The sequence below is a fragment of the Papaver somniferum genome, chromosome 3 (assembly GCF_003573695.1).
Source record: "Papaver somniferum cultivar HN1 chromosome 3, ASM357369v1, whole genome shotgun sequence".
In the NCBI taxonomy this organism is placed as follows: domain Eukaryota; kingdom Viridiplantae; phylum Streptophyta; class Magnoliopsida; order Ranunculales; family Papaveraceae; genus Papaver; species Papaver somniferum.
Genome location: NC_039360.1, coordinates 67,023,045 through 67,047,530, shown reverse-complemented (window position 1 = coordinate 67,047,530; position 24,486 = coordinate 67,023,045). Strand labels below are relative to the sequence as shown.

The 24,486-nt window shown below is 39.2% G+C and overlaps 1 long non-coding RNA gene across 2 annotated transcripts; it reads left to right on the top strand.

Annotated features, from left to right (window-relative positions):
• Positions 1 to 18,892: 18,892 nt before the first annotated feature.
• Positions 18,893 to 23,521, top strand: LOC113356390. 2 transcript variants are annotated; one of them, XR_003362959.1, is made up of 8 exons: positions 18,893 to 19,381; positions 19,936 to 20,369; positions 21,587 to 21,747; positions 21,837 to 21,953; positions 22,091 to 22,148; positions 22,730 to 22,878; positions 22,992 to 23,018; positions 23,221 to 23,521. It is a non-coding gene; the product is annotated as an uncharacterized LOC113356390 (long non-coding RNA). The 2 variants fall into 2 exon arrangements; XR_003362958.1 differs by having other exon boundaries at positions 22,091 to 22,878.
• The last annotated feature ends 965 nt before the right edge of the window (positions 23,522 to 24,486 follow it).

Genomic DNA, 24,486 nt, shown 5'->3' with positions numbered 1-24,486 from the left:
CTTATCTGAAAATCTACTGAGATTGCCATTTCCAAGGAAATGCTCCCTACCGGTGTTCACACCCCCGTTCACAGGAACAAGAGATGCAATTGAGCATCTTAGGACTTATCGTATGACGCTGACCCAATGGGATCATTATGATGTGGTGTTGTGTAAATTTTTCCCCGCCAGTCTAAAGGATGAAGCCCTATTATGGTACAACAATCTTCCTAAGGGCTCAGTCAAATCGTTTGCTCACCTATCCGAGCTGTTCTTAGAAACGTACATTCATAACAACCGAATCTGACCATAAGTTGATGTGTAGTTCCAATCAAGACGACCAAATGAGTCGCCTCGTTCCCTGGTGACACGATGGAGAAAACTATGCACTGAGATCGGAAAATTCCCTGAAGACCATGCGATCTTAGGTTTTAAGAACAGTCTTAGAAAGACAAACCCTCTCTTTGTACGCATGTCTGAGGCCATGCCAAAAAGTTTGGGCAAACTAAGGGAAATCCAAGAGGACTACATAGCCTTGGAGGAACTCCAGGATGGAACTTATGACAATATGGCAAAAGGAACTAGTAGAGGAGAAAATGTGGTAGAACCACAGAACCCTCCAGTCCAAGCCCAAGGAGTAGGGCGGTCCAACAGTGGGTCAACCCAGTTTGACAAACATCAGACTGGAGGATGGAAAGGACGAGATTAGACCCAAAAAAAGAAGGGCAAGTTCATAGACCCATTCTATACAAATCTGAACACCCCCATATCCGATATCCTCAAGAAAATCGACGGACAACATAAAAATCACTTACCCATGGAACAGAGGTCAGCAACCAGAACGAACTAAAAATAGGACTGACTTCTGTGAATTCCACCAATTCCACATCCACACGACATACTCGTGTAGGGATTTAGAGAAGGTACTGCAAGATATGATTAACGAGGGAAAGCTCCAAGAATACATTGCACAACCAACAGTCCCACCCACCACCGGGGCACCCATACATCGTGTAGAGATCCCCAGCGAGTCACAGTACTTAGGTTGCAATACCATATCACACTCGGCGATTACCACCCCCATACGAGAAAGAAATATTACTGGACGAATTCACAAACGAAACTTCAAAGGCGATGAACTTTTCAGTGTAACCAGAGAGACTCCAACGGAGGAATGGATGAAATTACCCATCAGCTTTTCAGCCTCGGAGGCACCGGAAGAAGGAAAAAACCATAACGACTAGTGGTCACGATGGCCATCGCACTCCCTGAGCACGAGGGCGAGGAAGCAAAAAATAAAGCGCTACCATGGGCGATGCCCAAAATCTTAATCGATGGTGGCAGCTCTGTCGAGATCTTATTCTATGAAACGTTCAAGCAAATGGGCCTCAAAAACGAGTGCCTCATACCCTCTACTTACAACATATTTGGCTTCAACGGGTCATCAACCCGTCCAAGAGGAGAGATAACATTAGAAATCCGAGTGGGAAGAATCCTTACCCTGACCACTTTCTGTGTGGTGGATGTACTATCTCCTTACACAGCCATTGTAGGACGATCCTGGGTCCACAGAATCAAAGGAGTGGTCTCGAATTACCATCAAAGGCTAAGATTCCCCACACCTAATGGAGTGGCAGAAATCATTGGAGACTCTGGCGAAGAGAAATATTGCTACAAGATGGACGTCCAAAATGGCGAAAACAAAGTAAATTCCTCAAAAACGCAGGCAAGGAGGGCTAGAGGTATCGATAACTCGATCGAAGCCCATGACTACATGGAAATAAGTGACACACCAACACGCTTACCTGACGCTCCAGACTCGTGCAACACCATAACCTCGGGACCGACCACACGGTCCTCATAGCAATCACAGAACCTTCCCGATGAGGGAGAAATCGAACCTCGTTCTCATAACAAGGTCAAAGGCACTCCTAAGGAAAGTCATGGAGAATACCACACAGGAATCAACCTGGAATGGACAATGTTGCTATATAACCAACAGGCAACTTCTAAGGGGCTCACTCAAATAAGCTCGCGACATATCATGCCACAGCCACCAGCATTTGACGAAAACAAGACGTCAACAGGACATAAGAATCAACAAGCCTATATCGGCGCCCAAAAACTCATGGGGAACTCTTTCAGAAACAGTTCCCAAAAATTGGTTGCTGATTGGATTATAGATGCCACATCCACAGGCGTCTTACTATCCTTGTTGGATAGTTACTCGGGTTATAACCCCTGCACTAGAAATCCTAGAACGCAGAACCATCTCCAGTCTAAAACCTACCTTGAACAGACAAATATGCCCACCTCAGTCAGGCACAACATGCACAGACGAGAGCACACCCTCTCCACATTCCCCAGCAATACATTAAATCTTTGGCCATCCATCAAGAAGGCAACAAATGTTACCAAGCCCAGTCAGGCTACTAAGCAAGCTTACTTCACAAAGTGGGCCGGAAGCAAAGCCCAAAACATTGCTCCAAACTAGTGAGAAGCATTAACGCACTTATAGCATATCTATTACTAAGAGTAATACACATCCCAAGAAGGTTGATGTCTAGAAGCTAGGGCTTCGATCCCCTACTTGTAAGCAGGACATGAAATCTCCCTCGAAATGTACTAAGGGTCCACACCCTCTTTTGAAATTAATAAAACTACTCCTTTTGTGTATTGCTTGTTTATATTATGATTCTATTTCGTAGATTTAAATCTCTTATCATCGCATGTGTTTACTTTCCTTTTCCGTTTTATATATGCATTTAGGTTAGTCGCATCATACTTGCACTTCTAACAAATACACAAATAAGTTCAACAACTATGGCACGGTGCTGGCCACACCGCCCATTTCTACAACAAAACAACGCGGGTAAATCACCCCAAGTTACCTTACCTGGAAAACAAACCTAAGGTAACGTCGTCCCGATCATGATATACGACGATATCCTGCTACAACAGAAGATGCCCAGATTTGACAACCTTACACCAAAGTAAGAATTGGTCAACCAAGGTATCACCCTTGACTACATGCTTCAGCAAAAAACTCAAGGAACAAGTGCTCCTATAATTGGCACTAAACAAAATATACAAAGGCTAAACGAAAGTTGCTACAATCCAAGTCTAACACCATAAGAGATAGCATGTCCAATTAAGGAACTGATCACTCCTTGGATATGTTATCCAAGGTTGGACCAACAATGTACAGTCGAAACTCTTTCACATCCAAATCATGATAAACTATCATAGGATTAAACGAAGGCAGTCGCTAAACGACACAGTTAAAAGCAATCAGCAGCAAAGTTAAAGCGTCTCCCACATACGAGGACTTACTACAAAATAAACAGCAAAGTCATGCCTCCCACAACTGAGGACTTTCCAACAAAGACGAAAATGTTTCGACAAAGGAGCATATAAACCTACAGACTTATGTTCAACAAGAGAAACTAAGAGAATGAAGCCAAAATAAGTAGATATCACTTGCATAAAAAGACGGGCCAGCTCAGGTTTTTCCGCCATCAGGAGCCCCTTGATCGTCACCCATTTCATCCTCGACGTCAGTAACATTCTGCACAGGCTCGGTCTCGGCGATCGCTGGAGGGACCACGATGTTCGCAGCAGCAGCGGTAGCAACTCGTTGACGCTCCTGAATGACAACATCTTTACAAGCTTTTGTCATCAAAACCTTATACTCCGCATGAAGGTTATTTAACTTATCATCCTTCTCTGCATGAGCAGAAACTAATTCCTCCTCGTGACTGCTCACCAACTCATTAAGCTCCTGATCAAGGCCCCTCCTAGCCACCCTCTCTTCCTCCAATTGCCGCTCCAACTCAGCCTTTTGATTGCAAGCCTCTGCAAGAACAAAGCAAAAAATATTAACTTGCGAAAAATATCACGGCGAAACAATGCACAAACTGATGCATAAGTAGCCTTCGTTTTCAAGTAAAACAGCGGCTAAGTTATGTTCTAATCGAATCCTTTCGGTATCTAGAGTACTAAGCCTTGCTTCTGCAGGAGTTACAGCCATATCACCATGAGGACAAGATAGCATATGCCAATCACGCTCCCTCTCCAGGGCAACATAATCCCGCTTGAGTCTTCTCAGTGCTTCCCTATCATCTTCGGCTTGTGCTAAGATAGGCATATGATCGCACTGCCAAATAATAAGCCCATCCTTCTGCGCTCGAAGCATCTTGATCTCATCCGAACGCTCCACAGATACCTTCTTAGCCTTATCCAGTAAATCATGTATCTCCACAATGCGTTTACGATGTACCTCAGCATCTTCCAGCAACATTGCATTCTCTTGCTATAAGGAGTCAATCTTGCACTGACGAGCACTCACATCGAGTCTAAGACCACTGCACTCTCTAGCATGTCTATGACCAGCATTATCTAACTGATCCTCCAATAGTTTGACCATAACTACCAATACAGGGACTAATCGATAGCACCAGCTGTTGCTGTGCAGACCTATACAGAGAAGTCAAGACACGAGCTTGCTCGTCCTCGCTCAGCCGAGCATACCCATCCGAGCATATAATCTTCATTGACTCAGATCCACCACTAAATCAGAGCATAGAGGAAGAAGTACCGGACGGACCCGCTGGAGCAGAAGGAAACCCACTAGCAAAGTTACTAGGTACACTTGGAGCACCACCGCCGCCGCTCAGAGTCGCAACGAGATCACCGCCTACTTCCTCGTCACCAACACCTGCACCCCTGTCAGCGATATCCCTCGCCTGGGGCAGAGTTATTTCCGATCCAAATGCAGCGCCAGGATCAGTAGGATCAACCAACAGAGATTGATCAAGATCCTCAAAGAATGAATCAGTGACATCCAACACTTAATTCTCAACAAATAAGGCATCAACATCCACTTCCATGGTATGTTCGACCACACCAGCAGGAGCATTTGATGGCCCAACACCATCAGCCAACCTCCTCCTCTGCCAAAAACACAAAACTTTGGTTTCTAAGGCAAAAAATAGGGGCAGCAAGGTGTATATATATATATATATATATATATATATATATATATATATATATATATATATATATATATATATATATATATACGTCAAAACATTAAGACATTATTTTTTACCTTAGCATCCTCAGTAGCCCGAGCAGACTGAGACAAACGCCTACGAGAGATAACCCATCTAAGCTCCCAGGGTCTATAGGCAGGCAGATGAGCATGCATCTCAGGAATACAAGGAAGAGTATTACCAATCTCATCCCAACCATAAATGTAAGGCCCCACAACTCGGATAGGAGCAACATGCCACTTAGGATCGTAAGTCTTACGAAGAGTATGCTGGGTAGCAATGATAGGTGTCTAAAACACCTTGATTATATATATATTGTTTTATGCTTCCTTTGTTACTTTTCGTGTGAATTATGTATTTTACGAGTGTTTTGAGTTTTATAGCTACTCTGGAGTTGCACAGAAGAAAAGAAGAAGAAAGCATCCTAATTTAAGCCAAAAGGGCACAATGGTCATAAAAGAATAAACACTATCTGGAGCCAACCCAAGGTTAAGGGGCAACTCGATTTGGAGAGGTATTAAAGACAGGAAAGTTTACGTTAGGGGGTTGCCATCTGGGTGGTTTTAATCTAAAATTGTTGGGTGTCTTTATACATCCCAATCATTACTTAACCCTAGAATTCAGAAAAGAGGGTTTTATTTCCTTTCTCATTCATTTCATCACACATCTGAGAGAAGAAAAGTTGCGCACCGAGATATGGGCTGAATCCATTAACGGAAGCTCAAGATGATTTTCCGTCAAATTGAGAAACTAAGAGATGAAATTGAAGAGGGTTGTAGCTGATTCAAGACTGATTCGATTTAAGGGGATCTGGTAACGATGGATTTGTGTTATTAGCGCTGAAGATGGTGGTAGATTGAATTAGAGTTGGGTTTGATGGTGCTGTTGGCGGAACATGAAATACATATGGGGTTTGAATTGATTCCGCGAGAAAGAGATGAAAACAGTGACTGTTGTCGTCGATTGTGAGAGAAGATATTAAGGGTTTTGCAGAGAAGATTGATTTTGTGTTGCTGCTGTCAAATTGAGACAAGAAGAATCTCAAATGCAGAGAATGGGTGTTTATCGGTGTTAGACACAGAGCAGAATTGAGTTCCTGGTGATGAAATTGAAACGAGTCACAACTCGTATCTAAGAACGGGTTTGTGATGACCCTGTTAATGGATTAAGGATGGATAGCTGGTGGTTGTGTAATGTATGGGTCTGAGATGGAATTTCAATACCAAAACTCAGTTGAGAAGAATTCTTGCGGAGAATTGAAGCAGAGATAGAGCAGGATTGGTAGTGTTGTAACTGCTTGAAGAAGAATTGCAGATGTGAGCGAAAAACAATTGAAGTATGCTGCTGTTGCTGAGATGAAATGCTGTAATGAAGCTACAATAGATGTATGTTAGGATTGACACAGGAGAAGACCAAATATAAGCCTAAAAAATGGCCGGAAATCAGCCAGAAACAGAGGAAACTGTGTCCATTTTTCTACTTCGACGAGTCAACCGTCGATGACCGATCCTTCTAAATGACTCAATGAGTAAGCCGAATCAGCCTGCCTCAGAAGCTGACTAGAGGCTAACTCACCATCTTTCTTGACCCAGTTGACTAACAGAAGACCGTTAGGTCAGCGGTTAACTGTAACGGAATTTAACTGAATATTCTGCCAACGTCGACTGAACTCAGCTAGCCGGCGGCAGTTCTCAGGTGACCGGCGGTCCTATTCCGGTCAGATTCTGGCGATGACGTCAGCAATCCAGCGACCAATTTTGGACCCAAAATTCCAGAGACATATTTCTCACACATGGGCTTGGTGGACCACTTGGAGATGGGTTTTGAGAAGACCTAAAGTTGGAAAGAGTATCCTTTTGGATTGAGAGAAGCATATAAATAGAAAAGCCTTTCTCTAAACCTAGAGATCTTATCTCTTCTACTACTTTTGTTCTAGGGTTTAGACATGGAAACTCTTCTTTTTCTTCTTGTTATGAACTCCATTAACATGAGTATTTAATCTTATTATTGGTTTATGGATTAAGTTGATTTCACGTAACATGATTTTGGGTTTAATGAATTAGTTTTGTCTCATATTTATCGTTCATGATTCTCTGAAAATATAGTTGTATGATTGACGTATTACAACATGATTTGAGTATTTGTTTTGTCAAGTAGAAAATTGGTAGAACTCATATTCATAGCTATAGCTAGTTTAGGATTAATCATCGAGCGATAATCCTTGAACACAAGTAGCATAAAATATGATTGTAGGTTATAGTGATATATCTTTGTAATCATATGAGAACCATGGACTTTGTTCGAATTGTTTGCGCAAAGTATTTAAATTGCATTGATTAGCCTAATTTCATAAATCTTAATGCTCCATGGGAATTGAACTTGATTAGCGCAAGGCGTTAGGTTATTCTTTTGGTAGAATTCATACTTGCAGCGTTTTACATGTATGTGTGATGATAAGAGGAAATTGCGGGATATTCTTTCGACTAGGTATCTTAGGGCTTTTGATAATGAGAGATTAAATATCAATTCTAGTTATTAAGACAAGAACGTGTTAGTGAATGAAAACGAAATCCTTGACCAATACTTTCACATCCTTGATTTGTGTGTTTACTTTTCATTGTTTTGCTTTTATTTTATTTTAGATTATAAAAATTAGAAAACCCCCCGTGTTACTTTTAAGAAACCAAAACATATTGACAACCTAGTCCTCTATGTGAGAACAATCCTTTCTTACCCTTGCTATATTATATATTTTAAGTTGTGAGAAAGTAATATTATTTTTGACGCATACGACAGCGATCAAGCAACATGAGGATCCAAATAAGACATATACTGAGAATCTCGGGCGCTCTTCCGAGACCTAGAAATCCCAACTCCAAAGCCATCATAGGTGTCGGACTGATGACACCAATAGTTCTCTACAAAAGTATCAGAAGTGTATAACTCCCTATGAGCAGGGACGAACCTATTCAACTCGTGCTGGGTAACCTTACCTTGACTTCGGCGATTGCACTCTCGGGCGATCCGATAGAAATTACCATTGGGCTGAAATATGGATCGCTGGGGTTGAAGCTTACACATCACCTCGTACTGAAAAGGATTCAATGGGCAATACAAAGGAAGACGAAGACCAGCGTCAAGTTGACCCACTGAGACAATATTTTCATTAGGACCACAAGGGTTTTGTGCCAAAAGTTCCTTTGAAAGAACGCCAAACTGCCCCTCAGGAGTGGCAAAAGAAATTTGAAATCGTTGAAGACGATGCCTAACCCTCGCCGATTATAAAAACGGATCATCAGACAGGCCGGAGGAACGCTCAGAACTGGGATTTCTCATCGGAGCTTTTCCAGGTCTGCTAAAAAAGCAAACAAAGGAAAGGAAGTTAGCACAGTGGCTAACAAAGTAAATAAAGGCCAGGCTAAAAGAAACATACACCGGTAAGAACCACCGGCGACAATGGCTGCAAAACTTTACGGCCGAAAAAAATTGGGAAGATCATCAGTCAAAGTGACCATAATGATCACAGAATCCAAAAAAATAAATGGAGCAATGACAAGAATCATTGACACCAACAGACAAGATGATTACAGAACCCAAAAAGAACGATGAAAACCATCGGAGAAAACAAAAGAAAAAAGAAAAAAGGACCATACCGTCTTGAGAAGTGAGATGGGGAGTTCCTCCCAGACATTGTAAGTCTCTTTATAGGAGACAAGGAGTTAAGAAGAAACAGTAAGAGATAAAGGAGAGAAAGGATGAAAAAGCTCTGAACTCTGAAAAGAGATATTAAAGGCGACATTCTCTCCTCCCAAAAGATTTTATAAGAAACCAAAGGACCACCAACCGGCGCCTTAAGTCCAGCGAGTAAAGCGCATTAAAAGTGCAGACATGGTGGAAATCATGGACGTGGCGGAAAAGGTGGGACGGTTACATAGTTTTCTTCCCGTCATGCCCTCGACAAGTTACAAAGAAAATGAGAAATATGTGTGGGTAAAATACCCGACGGCCACGTGTCAACATCTCGAGAGATGAATACATGATATAATGATGTAATAGAGACATCGAATCAACCCTTATAAAGGAGAGTTTGTCTCAGTCGAGGAAACTACACAAGCGACACATGAATGACGCGTGTAAGTAAAGGTCTAATCGGCTCAGACGGTCAAGTCTAAAAAGCAAGACCACATTTAATGAAGGATAAAAACAAGACTCTGGTAGTTGTGCATCGTGACGGAAGGCTCGGATGATCTATACTACGACCCCGAGGCGATGTAGCACGAGGTTCTCCACAGAAGGGCAGCACGATCCAAGGGAGAGCGAGACAAATCGGAGGGGGAACCAAACAATCCATCACGAGGGACAGTATAGAATTAGTCCAAGAGAGCCAGGACGATGGAAGACAGCTTACCCAACTCAGAGGACCGCGCCACCACGAGTTTATTTCGTCTATAAATACCAGTCCATGTACAAAGAGATGGACAACTAATGTAATCCTAGATGGTCTATCTACAGAGAATTCCTGAGAGTGACTTAGATATAGAGAAAGTGAGAAATCTAGAAGAGATCTGTAACACTTTCAAGGGTAAGACCTTATAATCAATAAGAAAACATCTTCTTCCCCGTGGACGTAGGTCTTCATGGCCGAACCACGTTATATGCTTGTGTCAATCTTTACATTTCATGCTATTGACATCTTGTTCATATTGAATCTTGTATGTTTAAGTAGTTTTTAGTCTTTAATTTCACTTGGATGTAGTAGTCAGAAAATATGCAGCTACAGTTATTTTACCTTCACATGGTGAAGAGTTGGAGAAAGCTAGTGCGGTCTTTCCAAATCAGCAAAGACGGTATGATCCCTACTCCAACACTTACAATCCGGGATGGAGAGATCATCCCAACTTCAGCTATGCCAACAAGCAAGGTGCGGTTCAACAACCCAACTTCAACCGTCCGAATGGATTTCAACCACAACAACAACAATTTCCACAACAACAACAACTTCAAAATATTGGGTCCCATATGGAAGAGTTGTTGAAATATTTTATGCAAAGAACCGAGAGTACGGTTAAGGATTTGCAAACTCAAGTTGGTTCTATGGTTATTGAGTTAAATCAATTGAAGGCACAAAATGGTGGGAAACTCCCTTCTCAACCTATCAACCGAAAAGGGGACGTCAATGCTATTATGTTGAGAAGTGGTACACAACTTGTGCAACCCGAAGTTACTAATTCGGGCAAAGCGGTAACACCAAAGGAACCTGTTCTAGAGGAGAAAAATGATGATTCTCCCAAATTTCTGAGGTACCTATTCCTAACTCTAAAACTCCGGTTTCTACTTATGTTCCTCCTTTACCTTTCCCTCGCAAATTCGCAAGTTCCAAGAAGGCGGAACTAGAAAATGAGATTTTAGACGTTCTAAAAAAGATCCATGTGAACATACCACTCATTGATGCGATCAAGCAAGTTCTTAAGTATGCAAAGGTGTTGAAGGACTTGTGTACCAATAAGTAAAGGCTCAAAGGTAATGAAGTGCTAAGTGTGGGGGAGAATGCTTCAGCAATCTTACAACACAAACTCCCACTGAAATGTAAGGATCCCGGTAGGTTTGACATTCCAGTCACAATTGGTAACACTACATTTGACAAAGCAATGTTGGGTTTAGAGCATTGCTCGATCAAACTCGCATGCGTTGCTATCTCAAGCATGTTTGTCAATGTTAGTGATCAAAACTTTAATTCTTGGTTTCTAGTCTATTATAGCTAAGTCTCGGACTAGGATAGTAAGTGTAGTTGAGCTCAAGGACTTCATGGAGATTCATCATACAAGTGGAAGAACTACTCAAGGAACCGGTGGAACTTCTCGACAAAAAGGTATGTGAAGACTTGAACTTATCTATCACTCAAAAGTCTATCTATTTTATCTCCTACTTCTTGAGACAAAATTCGTATGTTACATATATAGACTTAGATTATACACATTTGGTATTTAGAGCCGAGTATACCTCGCCTATCTATATCTCGAAATATGTGTTGGTAAGCGTTTCACTTCGACCATGTTTTTCTTTACCTAGTGGCGCAAGTCATGTATGTTTCGATCATCTTGAAAATTGGTTTGATGAGAAATAGTGTAACAACTATATAACGTCCTCTAAGAATGTTTCAATGATTGGAATGAGAGTTTAGATTACATAACCATAGTGGACATAAGTATGTTGTGAAAACACATATGTGCATAAGTCCCATGCTGGAAATCGGCTTGTAGCCAAGTCCATGAACTCAGTCCGCGAACTGTCGAAGTTCTCAAACCAGAGAATTTCTGCTGAGTTATCAAACTATGTTGCGTGATCCAAGTCCGCGAACCCAGTCTGTGAACCAGTGAAGCTCTCGGACCCGAGAATTTCTGCTGGAGTTTGAAAACTCTTTCCAGTACTTCAAGTCCGTGAACCTAGTCTGCGAACTTGTATAGGTTATATATCTAAATATGATTTCTGAACTTAACTCATAAAGACTAAAGAATGCTTTTGCAAACCGTGGCTATAAAGTTGATGAACCGATTCATGTGAATCGACTCATCTTTGCTTCAATTATGTCTTGTATAGTACATGAGATTTCCTTGCAATTGAACAACTATTTAACTAGTTCACGTGAGTCATTTGAACTAGTTATGGTGAAGAAGAAAATGGTTGGTATGAAATGCTCAAATGGCTAACCTTTTGGTTGACTATTATTGAACCAACTATGCAGACGTTTGGCTACGGTTGTCAAACCTAGAAGCGTGCATTTCGTTTGTGTATGACAAGCTAAGATTTCGATCTAACGGTTGAGATATATTAGCTTGAATCTAAATCAGGTTTTCATCTAACGGTGGATAGTGTTTTCTTTGTGAGGAAGGCAAAACCCTGATTTGAAAGACTATATAAGGAGACATCTAGCAACTCTACAAAATAATCCCCACACGTCCGCGTGATACTAGTTTGTAAGCTAGAGTCAATTCTCCTTTAAGCTTTGGTTTTCTTCTTCTAAAACTAGGTTACCGACTTAAAGACTTCATTAGGATTGTGAAGCCAGACCGATACTACTTTTATCGTAGTTGTGTGATCTGATCTTGCATCTTCTATCGTACGAGTACAATCATATTGATTGGCTTGAGATCGTGAGAGTTCTACGATAGGAAAGATATAATAGTAATCACAAACATCTTCGTCTCATCGTTTGTGATTCCATGACGTCTTGTTTCTCTACCATACGATTAAGATTGTTGTGAGGTGATTGATTAATCTAGGATGTTCTTCGGAAATATAAGACCGGATTATCAATTGGTTTCTGTTCACCTTGATTACATATCAAAAGACGAAACAAAAACTTTAGGGTTTTTCTGTGGGAGACAGATTTATCCTTTGATAGACTTGTCTTTGTGAGACATATTTGTTTATTGTTAAAGCCTGCGATTTTGAGTCGTAGCAACTCTTAGTTGTGGGTGAGATCATATAAGGGAATCAAGTGCGTAGTATCCTGCTGGGATCAGAGGCGTAGGGGTGCAACTGTACCTTGGATCAATGGGAGACTAATTGGGGTTCAACTACAGTCCAGTCCGAAGTTAGCTTGGGGTAGGCTAGTGTCTGTAGCGGCTTAATACAGTGTGTATTCAATCTGGACTAGGTCCCGGGGTTTTTTTGCATTTGCGGTTTCCTCGTTAACAAAACTTCTGGTGTCTGTGTTATTTCTTTTCCGCATTATATTTGTTTATATAATAGAAATAATACAGGTTGTGCGTTTGATCTAATCAATTGGAAATCCGACCTTTGGTTGTTGATTGATATTGATTGATCCTTGGACATTGGTCTTTGGTACCGTCCAAGTTATTCCTTGTATTTGATTAGTACTTACAATTGATGTCTGAGGAAATCAAATAAGGATAGAGATATAAACTCATCGATATACTTTTAATTGATTGAGTCTTGTTGATTCTCTTAAAAGTGTATTCGAGTTTGTCCATACAAATTGCTAAGAGAAATATTGGGTGGTGCTGTTAGACCCCCGTTTTTTCAATCCCAACCTCAGCTATGCCAACAAGCAAGGTGCGGTTCAACAACCCAACTTCAACCGTCCGAATGGATTTCAACCACATCAACAACAATTTCAGCAACAACAATTTCCAAAACAACAACAACAACCTCAAAATATGGGGTCCAATATGGAAGAGTTGCTGAAATCTTTTATGAAAAGAACGGAGAGTACGGTTAAGGATTTACAAACTCAAGCTGGTTTTATGGCTATTGAGTTGAATCAATTTCAGGCACAAAATTGTGGGAAACTCCCTTCTCAACCTATCAACCCAAAAGGGGACGTCAATGCTATTATGTTGAGAAGTGGTACACAACTTGTGCAACCCGAAGTTACTGATTCAGGCAAAGTGGAAACACCAAAGGAACCTGTTCTAGAGGAGAAAAATGATGATTCTCCCCAAACTTCTGAGGTACCTATTCCTAACTCTAAAACTCCTGTTTCTACTTATGTTCCTCCTTTACCTTTCCCTCGCAGATTTGCAAGTTCCAAGAAGGCGGAACTAGCAAATGAGATTTTAGACGTTCTAAAAAAGATCCATGTGAACATACCACTCATTGATGCGATCAAGCAAGTTCCCAAGTATGCAAATGTCTTGAAGGACTTGTGTACCAATAAGCTAAGTCTCAAAGGTAATGAAGTGCTAAGTGTTGGGGAGAATGCTTCAGCAATCTTGCAACACAAACTCCCACTGAAATGTAAGGATCCCGGTAGCTTTGACATTCCAGTCACAAATGGTAACACTACCTTTGACAAAGCAATGTTGGATTTAGGTGCATCCGTAAATGTTATGCCTGCATCTATGTATAACTCACTTGATCTTGGTCCTCTTAAAAAGGATGGAATTGTATTGCAATTAGCCGATCGTTTTAATGTCTATCCAATGGGTATTGTTGAGGATGTTCTTGTGCAGGTTAATTAACTTGTATTTTCGGCTGACTTTTGTGTGTTAGAGATAAATGAAGGTTCACCGGACTCGTCTCTTCAATTGTTACTTGGGCGTCCCTTCATGAAAACGGCGAAAACTATTATTGATGTGGACAAGGGAACGCTAACTATAGAGTTTGATGGAGAAACAATACGTTTCAACATTTTCGAGACGATGAGATATCCTAGTGATGTTCACTCTTGTTTCTCCATTGATGTTATGGATACCACTATAAAAACATGTCCTATTAGTGAGGTTTTTTTTTAGGGGCGTCACAAATAGTCACTATTTGTGAGGGTTCTTGACCAACCGTGGGAAATACTAGGTTTAGTCAAAATATCAGTTTTTTTTGTCAATTTCACGTTTCCGACAATGTAAAAAAAGTACAAGCAGTCTAATGGCCACGGTTTCTTAGCCGTCAAAGATAGTTTGAGAATTGGCTCCATTTTTTTGGTCTCTCCCACCCTTATTTTCACCGGATTCTTACCAAAATTAAAAAAAGAAAAAAAATCTTTTTTATTCTTTTTTTCCCGAGCTTATCTACTAAAATATCTCGTCTTTACTCTTTATTCAGTTTATTCTCTCATCCTTTTCCATTTTTTCTCCGATGCTGAAGAACAGATACAGTTAGGTTTGCTCTCGCCTCTTCTCTACTCTGTTACCTTCTCTCGCCTTCTCAGATACAATTTCCTCCATATATTTTTCGTTATAATCTCGTCCATCCCTTCTCGATCTGTTGTTCCTTTAATAAATCTGTTCTCCATATTACTTTTAATCTCTTCTCGAATCTTCAAAGAAGATTTCATTTTTTTAATTTCTAGGGTTTTTTGCTTGTTTCTTTTTTATGCAGAAGGATTTTTTTTTTTATGCAGGATCTAGAGGATGAGCTTTAAGGACCTACTGGAGTGTTTTAAGAAAGGTAAGTTGAATTTAGGGTTTCTTTAATTAAGTCTGTTTTTGTATGAAATTGATTTATAGATTGATGAGTTAGTGATGGGTTTTCTTTCGATTGAAGTTAGAGGGAGTTCAAGTTGAATTTGGTGAAGGGGTTGAATTACAAGGGACGATTGGAGGAGTCAATGAAGAGTTGAAGACCATATGGTGGTATGTAATGAAGTTGTAGTTGTAGCTAGGGATGTGCTGCATGACAGGGATGGAGTTGATGATGTTATCGAGTCATGAATGGTTTGAAGTAAAGATGTATGTTTAGGGTGTTTCAGGGGTGACAGAAATGTAGTTGAGGTTAGGAAGCAATGGTTGTGGGAGATTGTGGAACATAGAATAGTTATGCAATTGAGTATGGAGGTGATGTAACCGAACTTGAAATTCTGCTAAAAACATACTAGATACATGTAACTATGTAAGCAGGAAAAAACTCTCACAAGTAAACTCCCAGACTCCTGCACGAAATGTTAGTAGGAAATTAGGGATTAATTCATTTTGGTCTTGTGTATACTTGTTGAATTTCTAGCTTTTTGCACATAATTTTTTTCATGTGTAGTATCATGGATATAGATTAGCAATGAGATATTTTACTTGGGTTTTGTAAGGCATTGAACTTTACATGAATTTAGTTATGTTGTGGAAAGCATCACTTATTCATATGTCAGTTTTCTTGTATTAGAGTACTTTATGTGATCGTTTGTATACTCTATGGTAGAGGGTACAGGACGAAGCCAAATACAAGTTACATGCTAGACATTAACATGGTTAGACATTTAACATATCACATTAGCAGAAGTTAGTTTTCCTTGAATAGTCCTTTCTACTGTCATCAAAATTTATTTGAAGTGATTGTAAATTTGCATATATGAACTCTCTACTTCCAAGCTGGTAGAGAACTCACTCTATTCAGATATGTTTGTTGCTTTCTGAATCATGAAAGTTATCCCTTCATCATTACTTAGTCTTATTATGTTTTTATGCTTATAGATAACCTTGGAAGTTGGTTGCAGGGCATTAGGGTATTCCTGGACATGGGTAAAGGATGTTCGATAACAGTGATATGGAGAATTTTACGAAGAGAGGGACAATTTGATTGGATTAAATCTAGATTGTCCATGAATTCAGAAGTTGTGTCGGTGAATCTTGTGCATTTGAAAGCTGGAACTCCTTTGCCTACAGTGAGTTTTGTCATATCCAAATAGTGTGTTTTGGAGTATGTTATACTGTATGATTGATTGTTTTTGAATTTCGGTTGATGAGGAGTGATTTTAAGTACATGGTTATCAAATGAATATGGGACCTTTAGAGGCTGGAGCGGGTTTCTGATAGTGGGATTCCACTTACAGTAGACCCAGAATTGTTGATAAAGAGAACCGTCAATAAATAGGCGCCACATTATAAAAACATGACATATGAGGTGAGCTTTTCGGAACTCTTATATTTTCTCAGTCATAGTTTAATTATGCAAGATTGAATCTGTTAAAGATCAATTAGGCGGAGCCTTTTGTAACAGGTTCGTGTGCGTTCTTCTCCTTAATTTGCTCGTAGTAGAGAAAAAACTTATAGCAATTTCTTTTATTTAGTTTTTGAATTTCTTTTTGATCAATGCCATCTAAAATTGCTACTACATGCCCACAATTTAATCGGTTAATTCCAGTCCTAGGAATATGTACGACAAGGTATGGCCTATTAGTTTGTGTATCACACATGCCCATAACATCTCTAATCATTGAAACTAACTTCTAGTTTTTATTAGTTCACTGGTTGGTGCTAACTTCTGTGATTATCAATAGATAAATCCATATTTTAAAAATGAGAGTCGGTTTACTTTCCACATCTAAAACCTTGTTTTTTAAGAATTTTCTTTTAGTTTCCACACATCAAAATATACTTCCATGGGTTAATGTTTAAACTTTATCCATGTAGTAAAGAATTTTGTCGAATGCAAGCCAAGGGCAAAGATAAGGGAAGTGACCATTGCAACTTAATCTGGCAATGATATGCTTGTACCCACTTGACATTCTATGCCACAACTGGGCAAGTAAGATCTATTTACTGTGCACCAATCCTTCGTTTAGTTATTGTTTGGCTCGGCCTGCTTATATGAATACTTTAAAAGGGTGGATTAAGAGGAGTCACTGGTCGGGGGTGAAATGGTTGTAGTGAAAAACCGATATGTTGGAATATAATATATATTGATGGCCTGAGATACCACCTTATGTCGTACACATAAAAGAGGAGCGAGATTCCTCATACTCTGGGGCAGAACTGACACTTTTAACAGCATATGCTAGCTAAAGCTGGTTTCCAAGATTTGTACAAAGCTTCAGCCTTTCTTGAGCCTGATAAAATATTTGAACAATGAACATATTGTTTTATTATCACAGTTGACTAAGCATGGGACCGTCAAAGACCACATGGGGGGCCCTCTAATGACTGCAACCGATGATACCAATCCATGGTGGGGTGTTCTCGAGAAAGCCATAGTTTCTGCTGGAGGAGCACTCTCAAAGCCTGAATTTTTTCTTTTAAAACTGATGCACATTACATGAGAGAGTTGGGAATTCCTATTTTTGGGTCATCCCCAATGATGAATTAGTACTTACAGTTGTTGTCTGAGGAAATCAAATAAGGATAGAGATATAAACTCATCGATATACTTTTAATTGATTGAGTCTTGTTGATTCTCTTCAAAGTGTATTCGAGTTTGTCCATACAGATTGTTAAACGAAATATTGGGTGGTGCTTTTAGACCCCCGTTTTTTCAATCCCAACTTCAGCTATGCCAACAAGCAAGGTGCGGTTCAACAACCCAACTTCAACCGTCCGAATGGATTTCAACCACAACAACAACAATTTCCAAAACAACAACAACAACAACCTCAAAATATGGGGTCCAATATGGAAGAGTTGCTGAAATCTTTTATGCAAAGAACGGAGAGTACGGTTAAGGATTTACAAACTCAAGCTGGTTTTATGGCTATTGAGTTGAATCAATTTAAGGCACAAAATGGTGGGAAACTCCCTTCTCAACCTATCAACCCAAAAGGGGACGTCAATGCTATTATGTTGAGAAGTGGTACACAACTTGTGCAACCCGAAGTTACTGATTCAGGCAAAGTGGAAACACCAAAGGAACCTGTTCTAGAGGAGAAAAATGATGATTCTCCCCAAACTTCTGAGGTACCTATTCCTAACTCTAAAACTCCGGTTTCTACTTATGTTCCTCCTTTACCTTTCCCTCGCAGATTTGCAAGTTCCAAGAAGGCGGAACTAGCAAAGAAGATTTTAGACGTTCTAAAAAAGATCCATGTGAACATACCACTCATTGATGCGATCAAGCAAGTTCCCAAGTATGCAAAGGTGTTGAAGGACTTGTGTACCAATAAGCAAAGTCTCAAAGGTAATGAAGTGCTAAGTGTGGGGGAGAATGCTTCAGCAATCTTGCAACACAAACTCCCACTGAAATGTAAGGATCCCGGTAGCTTTGACATTCCAGTCACAAATGGTAACACTACCTTTGACAAAGCAATGTTGGATTTAGGTGCATCCGTAAATGTTATGCCTGCATCTATGTATAACTCACTTGATCTTGGTCCTCTTAAAAAGGCTGGAATTGTATTGCAATTAGCCGATCGTTCTAATGTCTACCCAATGGGTATTGTTGAGGATGTTCTTGTGCAGGTTAATCAACTTGTATTTTCAGCTGACTTTTGTGTGTTAGAGATGAATGAAGGTTCATCGGACTCGTCTCTTCCATTGCTACTTGGCGTCCCTTCATGAAAACGACGAATACTATTATTGATGTGGATAAGGGAACACTAAATATCGACTTTGATGGAGAAACAATACGTTTCAACATTTTCGAGCTCAACTATGTTCTAAGTTTGCTTAATATTGTACTCTTTTTCTTTAGTTCATATTTTGTCCCTCTGGGTTTTGCTGACGAAGTTTTAGCTAGGCAATTAACTTAGACTCGTCGATCTTTGAAGATCGTATTGCATGTGATGAACTACATGTAAAGTACGAGACAACATGTAAAGTACTATATGTGAAGAGTTTTACCAAGGTTTTATCCCACTGGGTTTTTTCTTGTCAAAGTTTTAATGAGTTAATTTCGGCACAAGTCATCAAGAAGAGGGAGACATTTGAAGACCTACATTCGAAGCATCATACGTGAAGCACTACAAACATAATTCTATTGGACCACACAAGGGGAAGTGTTGTAGGGCCTAAGGTCCATGAGTGTGTGGCCTAACTAGAAGCCTAAGGGTTTTTCTTTACATGTATATAAATGATACTTGAATGAAATCCTTTTCTCTTTCCCTAATTTTCTACTACAAAAAAACGCTAATCCTTGGATCAGGTCTATAAAATGGCTAATCAAAATCAGCATCAGTTCCAGTCGAACATGTGAGTATTTTTTCCCTAGATTCAATTTGGTTTACAGCTACTTTCGCTACGCTGATTATTTTTTGTTTTGTTCATCCAAAATTGCTAGAATTATCAATCTCCAATCCTGTTAGAAGTTGGTGTTGTGGTTATTGCTTTGCCATTCCTAATTTTAATTTTCCAATTGTTTTAAAATTGTTCATTAGGTCTTTGCCGTGAAAATCCCTTTCAACGGGACTCCTATATATAGTTATTATTGTTTAGTACCAATCTCGGTTTTGATTCTCTTATTGATTCATTTTCATACATAATCAGTTGGTTCTTATTCCCATGATTTGGTACACTGATTGTGCAAATTGGAATGTGGTCAATTTTTAGTTAGTGTATGTGTGGAGTTTTGTATAACGCTACTTGGTTTTCAGCAATATACATATTCTTTTCCTCCTTATACACATTTATTTTTAATATTGATTTACATGTTGTTCATTATCCTAACCCATTCTGATGTTCGCACTGGAATGGATCTTTGCTATGTGTGAATTATGTTTCTGATGAATCTCTTCTCCACTTTTCAGTTTAGGCCTAAAAAACAGACGTAATGGCATCTCAAGTCAATATCACATCACAGCAGGTACCATCTTAAGCTACCCAGGACAAGTTGAAGGAAATGGGAAGATTTGGATTTTATGTCCACCAACGACGTTAGCAGCGTCGACATGATTATTGTCGCTGATACAGGGTGAAGAGCTACATGCCATCATTCCCAAAAATCTTATTTGGAAGTTTGATAATAAGATTAGAGAGGGTGGTTTGTACACTACTGAGAAATTGCACTTGACTGCTGGAAAACCCAAGTTCTGGCCAGCAAAAAGTGAAAAAAGAGGTTACTTTCGGTGGAACAAATCTCTCTCCGCACTGGATGCTTACTCCATGTCGATGATTCCCCATAATTTCAGCTTCACTGAGTTTGAGGCACTCGAATCGAATCTTCAGAACATACAGCTTACAGGTATTTCTTTCCGCATATGTTGCGAATAAATACAGTGCAGTTCATTATATCGTTAATATTGGGATGTTTCGAACATACAGCTTACAGCTCACTGATTTTTGCTCATGTATGTTCTGATACATACAGTGCAGTTCATTATATTGTTAATATTGGGATGATATTTACTGAGATACTTAGTTTAGAGATTTGGAAATTGGTTTACAAAATGAATACTCTTTTGGACAGTAATCACTGACATGATTTCTTGAACTTCCATGTTTTATATAGTCCTCTACTAAGGAAATAGTGTCAACCATTTACTTTTTTATTTCAAGGAAACACACGATTCCTACTGGTAAGACCATATCTTTTTCATCCTTTTGTCAGTGGGAAAAAAAAAGGCTTCACTATAGAATTTCAAAATAATAAAAAAGAGTTAGAGTTAGGTTATATATGAAAGTAGCTGATAAAGTATTTAAAATGGAACCATATTTCACTAAGAAATTAAGTCTGCCAATTTTCATTCACTATATCACAGAGTTGTTGTTCCCATCTCCTTATGCATAGAACTCTCTAATATATCATTAAATGCAACTTACTATAGACGGGCCTAGCTAATTACATGCTTATATTGCATGGACTGTGTGTTTTTTTTTTTTTTTTTTTTTTTTGTGGGAAATCAAAGTAGCTAGGAGCCTAGGAGAAGATCGGTAAACTCCAATACCAGCAGAATTGACTCAAATTTTTAATGCATTAAATTTGAGAAAGCCTCTCCTCATACATCTGTGACCTACCTACCGTCTCCATCACGATATCAGTGTCATGGACTTCATTAGACATGTCTGTACATTTCCTAACTAAATGCAAGCGATCCTTGCAGTACCATATCTTATTTGCTTCCATATAAAGGTTTATTAGCTTTTGTTGCAACTTTCTAAACCCTGAATAACATTGGTGCCAAATTTTAAACTTTAGTTGTTGGTCTTCCAGAACAAGAAGCGTGAAAGATAGCCTATAGGCTGTGAGGACGTCCAGCGATCCATATATTCGATCCTGTCCTCACAGCCAAATGTGATCCATCTTGCCTCCCAATTCAACATTTCAGTGGTTTTAGTTGGTTGTGCATCACTTTTAGGCATATATATCTACGCATTTCAGATACCTACCAATTCAATGATATGCAGTTAACACTTTCTCATCCATCGAACAATCCATGTATGTTATCTCTTTGTATGCAGGAAGCTAATGTCATCATTTGTAACGTCACTGCCACCAATGTGATGATCGAAAGTGGCTGGCACTATCTTGCATGCCCTCGTTGTAGCAAAAAGGTCCTTGATGATAATGGTGACCTTTGGTGCACTAAATGCGAGGTCAAAGTTGATATGCCCATCGCAAGGTAATCACCGAAAAACTTAATTTTCATTATCCGATACCTTTTCTTCCATAAACCAATGTGCCGGTCGATGGGTCCTTTGTGGATTACAGGTACATGCTCCGGTTTAAGTGGAAGATCACACTGGCACCACAGTTTTCGTGGCACTGGATATCGAGGTCCAAAAATTGGTCTGTCTAACTGCAGCTGAGCTTATAGGCAGATCAGAGGTATAACTGTCTAGCTCAATGTTTTCCGTTTTGGTAGTTTTATGATCCATCTACTACTAAGCTTACTCCTTTAACTAAGCGTAGAATCCTTGAACTACATGATGCTAAGCTTACCATCCTTTAACTACCCTTGACAGGATAACGCAAAAGTGACGGTTATGTCTGGATTCAGAAGGCTATGGGTTTAGATAAAACGTAACTTACATCCTCTGAAATTGATTACATTTATAAAGTTGTGTTGCTCATTTCTTTTGTACTTTGGATGCATATATCAATGTGGTATAATGGTTATAGCAAACAAAATAGAATGAGAAAATATTGCAGTTTGGTTTATTCCCTTTTTTTTTATTTTTTTTTGCAAGTTTGCCTTCTTGACAGCCCTTGAGGATAAGATAGAGTTTCTGTCATGATTATTTGGTTATATTCACTTTCTCTTTTCTTATTAATCTATTACCACCCACCCCTTGAATTTGTCTAATGCACCAGTATAGTCTTCTCAGACGCATACTAAATGAAATTGTGAGTTTTTGATGACCGAGCATCGCATAGTAGAAAATTATCAGCCACTTCAACTGCTCTTGATGCCACTGTATGAGGAGTGGCTTAGCTTTCCTAAAAATTATAGAAATTTTATTTATATATTATGTTTTATCAGTGTAGTTGTGCGTGCTACTGCTATACATTCCTTTTGTTAACTAAGTTTTCCTCCCTTGGGTTTTAACATATAGTCTTTTCCGTATCTTTCATTCGGTATTCAAATTGGCAATGCATAGCAGTTCACATATAATTTAATGAGGGTTTGAAGAAAAATTAGGTATTCAAAGAGTTGCTTAGGATGAAATCATTATGATGCTACTGTTCAAGATGGATCAGTTGCTACTAAAGGGGAACGCACTGGATTCTCATACAGAGTCTTCTCTTGAAGGTTGTTTTGGAATTTTTATAGGTTTTATGTTAGTTTCTTAGAGTGATTTTTTATTTTCATTCTCAAACATTTTCCTAATTTTGTTTTTTTTTTGGATTTTTTGGTATTGGCAGAGCAAGGATCAAACCCATCTTCCCAAGGTAACAACCTATCACTGACGATATTACACATTTCAATATTTATGAAAAGTGCCAGAAGAAACCCGTCCTTTCAGTATTCCACCTATATTGGCAATATGTTTGATTAATTATTTAAGAACAAATGAGACTGTAGTTAATTGTGTAAATGAGACTAGTTAATTGTGTATATGCTATTCTAATTTTTTTTTGTACCAATCCGAAGGTTGAGTTGCGGCTTTCAAATGGTTGCTGCACAGATTCATGAGTGCGATCCAGTCTCCTAAATGCGTGTTTCAAGTTAGAAAAAGATGAAGTGATTTTGATTTTGGCAGAAGCTACAGTATGGATTCTCCGACCTGGGTATTATTTGTAATTTTGATTTTGGGTATGTGAGTAAGAGAGTAAATTTGGTTTCTTCATATTGGGTATTATCTATAGTTCTGGGGAGTTTTCATATTGTTTTTATGTGTTCACACCTGCCAGCTATTGAATTATGATGAGTACTCTTTTTTGGAGAGGACAAATAGCGCTTCCAGAGATAATAGGGCACTTCCTCTGTTTTAATCCCTCTGCAAAAGTTCACATTCATAAAATTAAAAGATTTTTGCGCTAGACATGTTTGATATTTCCATCTCTCTCAATTATGGATTATGCATAAAGTAATCTACCGTTAGATGAAAATCTGATTTAGATTCAAGCTAATATCTCTCAACCGTTAGATCGAAAGACATAGCTTGTCACACACACTTGGGTACACGTTTATTGGGTTTGAGAAAAACCATGCCGAAAAACCATGCCCAAACGAGTACACGTATGTTGGTTCAACATGATAACCCAAAAGGTCAACCATATGAGCATCTCATATTAATCATGTTCTTCTTCACCATAACTAGTTCAATTGGCTCAATATGAACTAGTTAAGAGTTGTTTAATTGCTATGAGATCTTATGTAACTACACAAGACACAATTGAAACAAAGATGATGCGATTCGATTAGAATCGGCTCATGAACATTATAGCCACAGTTTGCATAAAGCATTCCTTAATAATCAACGTTTCATGTTCAGAGCACATCTTTAGACCATAACCTCTTAAGCCACAAACAAGTTCGCGGACTTAAGTTAATCGGTTGAGTTTTCCAAACTCAGCAGAAATTCTCGGGTCGAGAACTTCCGCCAGTTCGCGGACTTAGCACACAAACGAGTTTTGGAAATCCCAGCAGAAATTCTCGGTCGAGAACTTCCGTCAGTTCGCGGACTGAGTCTGCGGACTGGGTTCGCGGACTTGGCAAGCCAATTCCACAATCCTACCGATTTATCTTGATCAACAAAGTTTGAAAAACTTCGGTTCAAGGAATACATGGTTATATAATCTAAACTCTCACTCCAATCATTGAAACATTCTCATAAGGCGATATTCAGTCGTGAAGAATAACAGACCTTTCTCGTCAGAGCAATTTCCAAAGTGATTGAAATTTTTCATGACTTTC